The 8,951-nt window shown below is 42.2% G+C and overlaps 1 long non-coding RNA gene across 1 annotated transcript; it reads left to right on the top strand.

Annotated features, from left to right (window-relative positions):
• Nucleotides 1-727: 727 nt before the first annotated feature.
• LOC135530728 (uncharacterized) lies at nucleotides 728-1,194 on the top strand. Its single transcript, XR_010453882.1, has 3 exons — nucleotides 728-772; nucleotides 860-1,036; nucleotides 1,127-1,194. It is a non-coding gene; the product is annotated as an uncharacterized LOC135530728 (long non-coding RNA).
• Nucleotides 1,195-8,951: the final 7,757 nt, after the last annotated feature.

The raw sequence follows: 8,951 nt of genomic DNA on the forward strand, positions 1-8,951 counted from the left end.
AAGTAGAATTAAGACATCCGGGATAAAATGACTCAGCTGGAGCCTGTTGCACAAAAGTAGAATTAAGACATCCGGGATAAATGACTCAGCTGAGCTCAATGAAGCCAAAACATGTGCGTCCAGGCTTAATTGGTTGCACAAAGACCAAGCCAGGATGAGCAGACACGGATTCATTAAACCAGGTGAAACCAATCCTGGATAGGTGCGCGCTCACGGCTCACTCAAATAGACCCCGCCACAGATCACAGATTAACTGATTTACCATGGCAACTAGAGCCGCGTACTTTTCCCAATCAGAGCTAAATCCTCATAGGTACGAGAAGGTAAAAGATATAATTAAGAAGAAAACATACCGCCACAGTGATAAAGCAAGAGAAAAAGCGTGGCAAAGTATTGCAGACCGCCTGAATGCGTAAAGTAAGTGCACAATTACACACTCACCATCGCTGAAACATCACAATTACAATTCAAATATTTAATTCACATCTCCAAAAATGCAGTTGTACTGTAATTATGAAACAGTTAAATTTTTAATTGAAATGCACTGCAGAATGAGTGAAATTGTGTAGTAACCCATCACACTGTATAAAGCTATGATAAATTTTTGATATTTTTACTGAAAACAAGACAAAAAATACCAAGTAATTTTTGCAGTGTGACTCCATTAAAATGTGTGTGTGTGTGTGTGTGTGTGTGTGTGTAGATTAAACATGAACGGGCCAAAACAGGACATGGCAGCAGGTCAAAATCAAATAGAACATTCTGCAGAATGGTATGGTCCCTGACTAATATTTAACAAAGCACAAGCATATATTGTACCCAGAAGGTGCCTGCTCACACATTGTCTGTACTGTTTTAGCAGTGAAAAAGAATACCCACAGACAAGGCACGGGTGGTGGGTCACCAAAGGCTGACCTTACCCCAGCAGAGGACATGGCCTTGGAGCTAAATAAAGGCAGGCCCGTCCTAGAGGGGATCCCTGGGGGAAAAGAGACGAGCATAGGTTCCTCCCAAGATGCCACCCGCTTCATTCAAGGTATGTCCTTCCATCTCTACATGGGATACAACCACATTCATATTGAATCAATTTGGACTGTCTGACTTTGGTTTACCTATTGCCTTGCAGTGTCTGGCAGCACTGTGTTCCTGTTAGAGCCACCAGCACAAGCACCAGACGATGCTGATCCAGGTAAGTACTCCATCAAAGGCATACTGTAGGCCTGGCATGTCTTGTCTACTAATACGGGGAATCCGATTAAATGTGATAGGGTGAAGGCCCCAGTGCAGCAGCAACAGCACATGATGGAGGCGATGATGAGGAGGAGACCATCTCTCTGGATTCCAGAAGGTGAGGTATCATGTTAAGACATGAAAGTACTATTTACTCTACAATGGTGAGGAGTCCTCATCAAAATCAAAATCTAATTTATTTTACAGGACCCAGATGCTATACAGTGGAAATCCAGCCTGGCAACATAGTGCGTATTAATAAAAGGACACCACATCCTGCCAAATTCCAGCTGCGCTAATTGTATTGTGTTCACAGAGCTCACAAGCTATCAGAAAGTTGTATGGCAACCACCTCCGACGCCAAATAGAACTGGCAGACACAGACATTCAGTACAAGAAGAAAAAGATGGAAAATCTTGCACTGGAGTCCGAAATAAAAAAGGAGGACAATTAGGAAACTGGACCTGAAATAAAAAAAACTTGAGAGGGAGGTGAGATATGCCTTCAATGTACACTGTATGCTAACTGTAACAAAAATGTATTAATCATTATTTTCTTTCCTCCCCCAGCTCCAAGAAGATGACACAGCTCAAAATAAAATTAGGTATATTCTCGTAAAGTCAAGTGAGCCATGACATATGAGCTTTTATTGTGAGCACACAGGACGGTGGCATCTTTCTAAGGTTTTTTTTATTTTCCCAGCAATCAGTACAACCAAGTCATCGTTATAAGGCATCGCCCTCTTTTGCCCACCCCCCAGCACCAGGTGTGGCCACTAGCCTATATGAAGGCCCAAAATTGTGTGTTCCTTTCTGCTCTGACAATGGCATGCCCATTCGTAGATGTGGTGGATGAAGAAGCACTTGTGCTGAGGAGAGCCTTCAGGCGAAAGGGTCTTTAGGGACAGTTGGACCCACTGGCCTTCCCTGATGACCATCTATATGAAAGATACAGGTTTTCTGCAGATGGCATCGGTATCTATGACTACTGGGTCCCAGGGTTAAGCACCGCTGCAGGGCCATGCACTGAGTGTGGAGCAAATGGTTTTTGTGTGGCCTTAAGCTTTTTGCTAGTGGAGCCTTCCCTGTACTCAGTGGGGGATGCAGAACAGCTGAACAAGGCCACAATTTGTTTGCGCACAATAAGGAGTGTGTGTCTGGCTATCAAAAGCATTAGCAGATGTCTTCATCTCCTTCCCTGGCCACAGAAGACTCTGTGACATCAAAGGAGTTCTATAGGATTGCAGGTAGAGGATCTACAAATTACAGGACAACTGTTAACACATAGTAGGATACTCATTACTTTGTGTGACAGGTCTCCCTAATGTCATTGGTGCAGTGGACTGCACACACATAAGGATAAAAGCCCCCTCAGGTGCCCATGAGGCCGATTTTGTGAATAGGAAATCCTTTCACAGCATTAATGTTCAGGTGAACATAACTTTTTGATATTGTCCATTGGCAGACACTCTGCATTGCCAGTGATGTGCATTGATTGGTGTAATTATTCCTCATCTTATGATTTCAGATGGTCTGCAATGCTGACTGTGTGATCAGCAATGTTGTGGCAAAATGGCCTGGCTCAGTCCATGACTCCAGAATCTTTCGGGCCTCTGAAATCTATCAGTGCCTATCACAAGGTAAGCCACACAACCCCTATTTATAACCATCATGGCTGTGTCAAGAATATCACTGTGTTTATGAGGTAGTAATGATGAGATTTTGTGTTGACAGGTGAATTCTCTGGTGTGTTGCTGGAGACAGGGGGTATGGCTGCCAGCCTTTTCTCCCTGACACCTTTCACAGACCCCCAGGAAGCACAGCAGGCCTACAACCATGCCCATGCCAGGACCAGGGCCAGAGTTGAAATGACGCTTTGGCCTCCTGACACGCTTTCACTGCCTTCACAAATTAAGGGTCAGCCCTGTTAGGGCATGTGATATTGCTGTGGCTTGTGCTGTCCTCCACAATGTGGCCTGCCTGAGGAAGGAGAGAGGGCCCCAAGTGCCACCAGCCATGGACTGGGACAATCCGGCAATCTTCCCTGATGACGACAGTGGTCGCTGCTGAGGACCAATATGTGTTGAATTATTTTAGTTAGTATGTGTGCTTTCAATTTTGGTTAAATATGTCCTGCGGTGGCAGAGGAATTTAGGTTTTTTGGGTTCGTTTTTTGTGGTGAATTTGGCCTCTTATGATGATTGTGCGGTATACTGTGTGTAATACAAGGCTGCAGGGAGGCTACTGCATCCCATTCATTTGTCTGTTCAGTTGATGTGTATGGATTTGTCCTGCATTTATTTTAGTGTGTGCAGACATGCAGGGTGTGTTATATACAGACCTTTGAATGTGTATGTATCATTTTGTATAATATGCTTGGATTCTGTGCTTTTCCATCTTGTAGAGTCACTGTGACTTCAGTTTCGAAAGGAGCTGATGGTTTACCTCTTTGTTTTGTCCTTATTCAATAAAGGAACATAGTGTTACACATTGTGTTTTTATATTCATATGGAATGTGTATTTGTTTATGACAGAGTACTAAGGGCCGCACTGAAGAAAAAGGATAAAGTCATACATTTATGAGGCTGGTTCTTTCTGCAGAAAAGCTACATTGTTTTTACAGTTTTGATACTTATGACAATGTGATACTTAATATTCTGGCTCATCAGCATGTCTTTGTTTATGAAACCATACTGAAGTACAATTTCTGAAATGCCCCACATCTGTCATTTTAACAACTGTCCTCCTTTAAAACAACTGGTTACAATATTATGACTTGTGTTTTTTCCCCTCTGTGGCCCTAATATTCTATCATTTTATATATAGCCTTATAGTCTATGGGAAAACTGTAAATTATCTAATGATAGCAACATCATCTAAAAATCATTTTTTATCCAAAATCATTGAAATTAATGATCACAAACGTTTAAATAATAAGTGGGTCTAGTTATATGTGATAACAATGTATAGTGAGCAGTGAAATAACTATTGGTTTCCATTTGTGGTGACTGCTGACTGACATTAGGGATGAGATAAAATAGATCCTGGAATTTAGCCTGGTCTGGAGCAGGCTAGCTCCTAGAATAAATCTCCATGGTAATTTATACCATAACATATCCTCCTGCCCCCTATCCATCTTTAGTGCAACCGGATTACGGATCAATTGAGCCAGGATCACCAAGATATCCTGGCTTAATCCCTTATCCTAGTTTTGTGCAACAGGCCCCAGGTGTCGACTAACTGTGTTTACAAATGCTATATACACTGAACAAAAATATAGACGCAACACAACAATTTCAAGGATTTTACAGAGTTACAGTTCATATAAAGGACATCAGTAAATTGAAATAAATTCCTAATCTATGGATTTCACATGACTGGAAATACAGATAATAATATATAACATAAAATAAATTAAAGTAGTGGCGGAGATCAGAAAACCAGTCCTTATCTGGTGTGACCACCATTTGTCTCGTGCAGCGCGACATCACCTTCTCATAGAGTTGATCAGGCTGTTCATTGTGGCCTGTGGAAATGTTGCCCCACTCCTCTTCAACGGCTGTGCGAAGTTGCTGGATATTGGCGGGAACTGGAACACGCTGTCGTACACGTCAGGAAATGGGTTTCCGTGGCCTAAAATCCGCATGTGCAATACCAAGCGTCAGCTGGAGTGGTGTAAAGCTCCCCGCCAATGGACTCTGGAGCAGTGGGAACGCGTGAATGTGGCTTTGGCGGGATGCCAAGATAATTCTACCTGCCGGACCGCAGTGGCTACAATGTGGTGCAGGAGGAATATTGGTCTGGGGCTGTTTTCCTCCCATGATCAAGTCTAGGTCCCTTAGTTCCATCGGAGGAAATCTTAACCCCATCAGCGTACAATGACACGAGACGATTCTGTGGCTTCAAACTTGGCAGCAACAGTTTTGGAGAAAAGCTCTTTCCTGTTTCATCATGACAACGCCCCCTGCGCACAAAGCCTGGTTAGAATTGGTTTGTGGAGGTCTACTCAATGCTACTGATTCACTACATAGAGTGGCAAGTCAGGACTGGTGATGTTGCCTGAGTTCCTCATATCAACTGTAACTCAGTCAATGTTTTGAAGTTGTTGTTTTTATATTTTGTTCAGTGTTTATGATAATAATATAAACGTGTCTTTCTACTTCACTAAATGTGAGGTCCCACAGGCTGTGCCAACACATACTGACATGAAAGTGAATTCTGACAGTGTAAAATGTTGTATTCTATACCCATTTGAAGAGAAACAAGTTATTATTAATTAGGGGACCCCACATTTGGATTTAATATTGATCCAGGAAACTTAAGGCAGTTCTGAATATATTGTAATGTTTTTAAAAATGTATAACAGATTTCACAACATATTAAGTGTGTGCCCTCAGAACTCTACTCCGCAACCACATATCTATAACACAAGATCCATGTGTACATGTGTGTTTAGAGTGCGTATGTTATCGTGTGTTAGTATGGATGTGTCTGTGTTTGTGTTGCTTCACAGTCCCCGCTGTTCAATAAGGTGGTTTTTATATCTGTTTTTATCTGTTTTGTTTTAATTAAATCTTACTTCTGGGATGAATTACTTGATGTGGAATAGAAAGAGGAAGTAAACAATGTCCCAAAAGTCTAAAAATGACCACTTATTTTAAAGAACATCCAGATAGTGGTTCACAGTATGTAAAGACAGGTTCCAGTTGATATGGATGGTAGACAGGTTCCAGTTGATATGGATGGTTCCAGTTGATATGGATGGTTCCAGTTGATATGGATGGTATAGACAGGTTCCAGTTGATGGGGATGGTTTCAGTTGATATGGATGGTTCCAGTTGGTATGGATGGTATAGACAGGTTCCAGTTGATATGGATGGTTCTAGTTGATATGGATGGTTCCAGTTGGTATGGATGGTAAAGACTGGTTCCAGTTGATATGGATGGTATAGACTGGTTCCAGTTGATATGGATGGTAGACAGGTTCCAGTTGATATGGATGGTTCCAGTTGATATGGATGGTATAGACAGGTTCCAGTTGATATGGATGGTTCCAGTTGATATGGATGGTTCCAGTTGGTATGGATGGTAAAGACTGGTTCCAGTTGGTATGGATGGTAAAGACAGGTTCCAGTTGATATAGATGGTAAAGACAGGTTCCAGTTGATATGGATGGTTCCAGTTGATATGGATGGTTCCAGTTGATATGGATGGTTCCAGTTGATATAGATGGTATAGACAGGTTCCAGTTGGTATGGATGGTAAAGACTGGTTCCAGTTGATATGGATGGTATAGACAGGTTCCAGTTGGTATGGATGGTTCCAGTTGATATGGATGGTAAAGACAGGTTCCAGTTGGTATGGATGGTAAAGACAGGTTCAAGTGATATGGATGGTATAGACTGGTTCCAGTTGGTATGGATGGTAAAGACAGGTTCCAGTTGATATGGATAAAGACAGGTTCCAGTTGGTATGGATGGTATAGACAGGTTCCAGTTGGTATGGATGGTATAGACAGGTTCCAGTTGATATGGATGGTATAGACAGGTTCCAGTTGATATGGATGGTATAGACAGGTTCCAGTTGATATGGATGGTAGACAGGTTCCAGTTGATATGGATGGTTCCAGTTGATATGGATGGTATAGACAGGTTCCAGTTGGTATGGATGGTTCCAGTTGATATGGATGGTATAGACAGGTTCCAGTTGATATGGATGGTAAAGACAGGTTCCAGTTGATATGGATGGTTCTAGTTGATATGGATGGTTCCAGTTGGTATGGATGGTAAAGACTGGTTCCAGTTGATATGGATGGTATAGACTGGTTCCAGTTGATATGGATAGACAGGTTCCAGTTGATATGGATGGTTCCAGTTGATATGGATGGTATAGACAGGTTCCAGTTGATATGGATGGTTCCAGTTGATATGGATGGTTCCAGTTGGTATGGATGGTAAAGACAGGTTCCAGTTGGTATGGATGGTAAAGACAGGTTCCAGTTGATATGGATGGTAAAGACAGGTTCCAGTTGGTATGGATGGTAAAGACAGGTTCCAGTTGATATGGATGGTATAGACAGGTTCCAGTTGATATGGATGGTAAAGACTGGTTCCAGTTGATATGGATGGTTAGTTGATATGGATGGTTCAGTTGATGTGGATGGTTCCAGTTGATATGGATGGTTCCAGTTGATATGGATGGTAAAGACAGGTTCCAGTTGATATGGATGGTAAAGACAGGTTCCAGTTGGTATGGATGGTAAAGACAGGTTCCAGTTGGTATGGATGGTTCCAGTTGATATGGATGGTATAGACAGGTTCCAGTTGATATGGATGGTAAAGACAGGTTCCAGTTGGTATGGATGGTAAAGACAGGTTCCAGTTGATATGGATGGTATAGACAGGTTCCAGTTGATATGGATGGTAAAGACAGGTTCCAGTTGGTATGGATGGTAAAGACTGGTTCCAGTTGATATGGATGGTAAAGACTGGTTCAGTTGGTATGGATGGTAAAGACAGGTTCCAGTTGGTATGGATGGTAAAGACAGGTTCCAGTTGGTATGGATGGTAAAGACAGGTTCCAGTTGATGTGGATGGTAAAGACTGGTTCCAGTTGGTATGGATGGTAAAGACAGGTTCCAGTTGGTATGGATGGTAAAGACAGGTTCAGTTGATGTGGATGGTAAAGACTGGTTCCAGTTGATGTGGATGGTAAAGACAGGTTCCAGTTGATATGGATGGTTCCAGTTGATATGGATGGTATAGACAGGTTCCAGTTGATATGGATGGTAAAGACAGGTTCCAGTTGATATGGATGGTAAAGACAGGTTCAGTTGATATGGATGGTTCCAGTTGATATGGATGGTATAGACTGGTTCCAGTTGATATGGATGGTATGGTTCAGTTGGTATGGATGGTAAAGACAGGTTCAGTTGATATGGATGGTTCCAGTTGATATGGATGGTATAGACAGGTTCTAGTTGATATGGATGGTATAGACAGGTTCAGTTGATATGGATGGTAAAGACAGGTTCCAGTTGATATGGATGGTAAAGACAGGTTCCAGTTGATATGGATGGTAAAGACAGGTTCCAGTTGATATGGATGGTTCCAGTTGATATGGATGGTAAAGACAGGTTCAGTTGGTATGGATGGTAAAGACAGGTTCCAGTTGGTATGGATGGTATAGACAGGTTCCAGTTGATATGGATGGTTCCAGTTGATATGGATGGTATAGACTGGTTCCAGTTGATATGGATGGTTCCAGTTGGTATGGATGGTATAGACAGGTTCTAGTTGATATGGATGGTTCCAGTTGGTTGATATGGATGGTTCTAGTTGATATGGATGGTTCCAGTTGGTATGGATGGTATAGACAGGTTCCAGTTGATATAGATGGTAAAGACAGGTTCCAGTTGATATGGATGGTTCCAGTTGATATGGATGGTATAGACAGGTTCCAGTTGGTATGGATGGTTCCAGTTGATATGGATGGTATAGACAGGTTCCAGTTGGTATGGATGGTAAAGACAGGTTCCAGTTGATATGGATGGTTCCAGTTGATATGGATGGTATAGACAGGTTCCAGTTGATATGGATGGTTCCAGTTGATATGGATGGTATTGACAGGATCCAGTTGATATGGATGGTATAGACAGGTTCCAGTTGATGGGGATGGTTCCAGTTGATATGGATGGTTCCAGTTGGTATGGATGGTATAGAC

Source organism: Oncorhynchus masou, unplaced genomic scaffold (genome assembly GCF_036934945.1).
Source record: "Oncorhynchus masou masou isolate Uvic2021 unplaced genomic scaffold, UVic_Omas_1.1 unplaced_scaffold_1407, whole genome shotgun sequence".
NCBI classification, from domain to species: domain Eukaryota; kingdom Metazoa; phylum Chordata; class Actinopteri; order Salmoniformes; family Salmonidae; genus Oncorhynchus; species Oncorhynchus masou.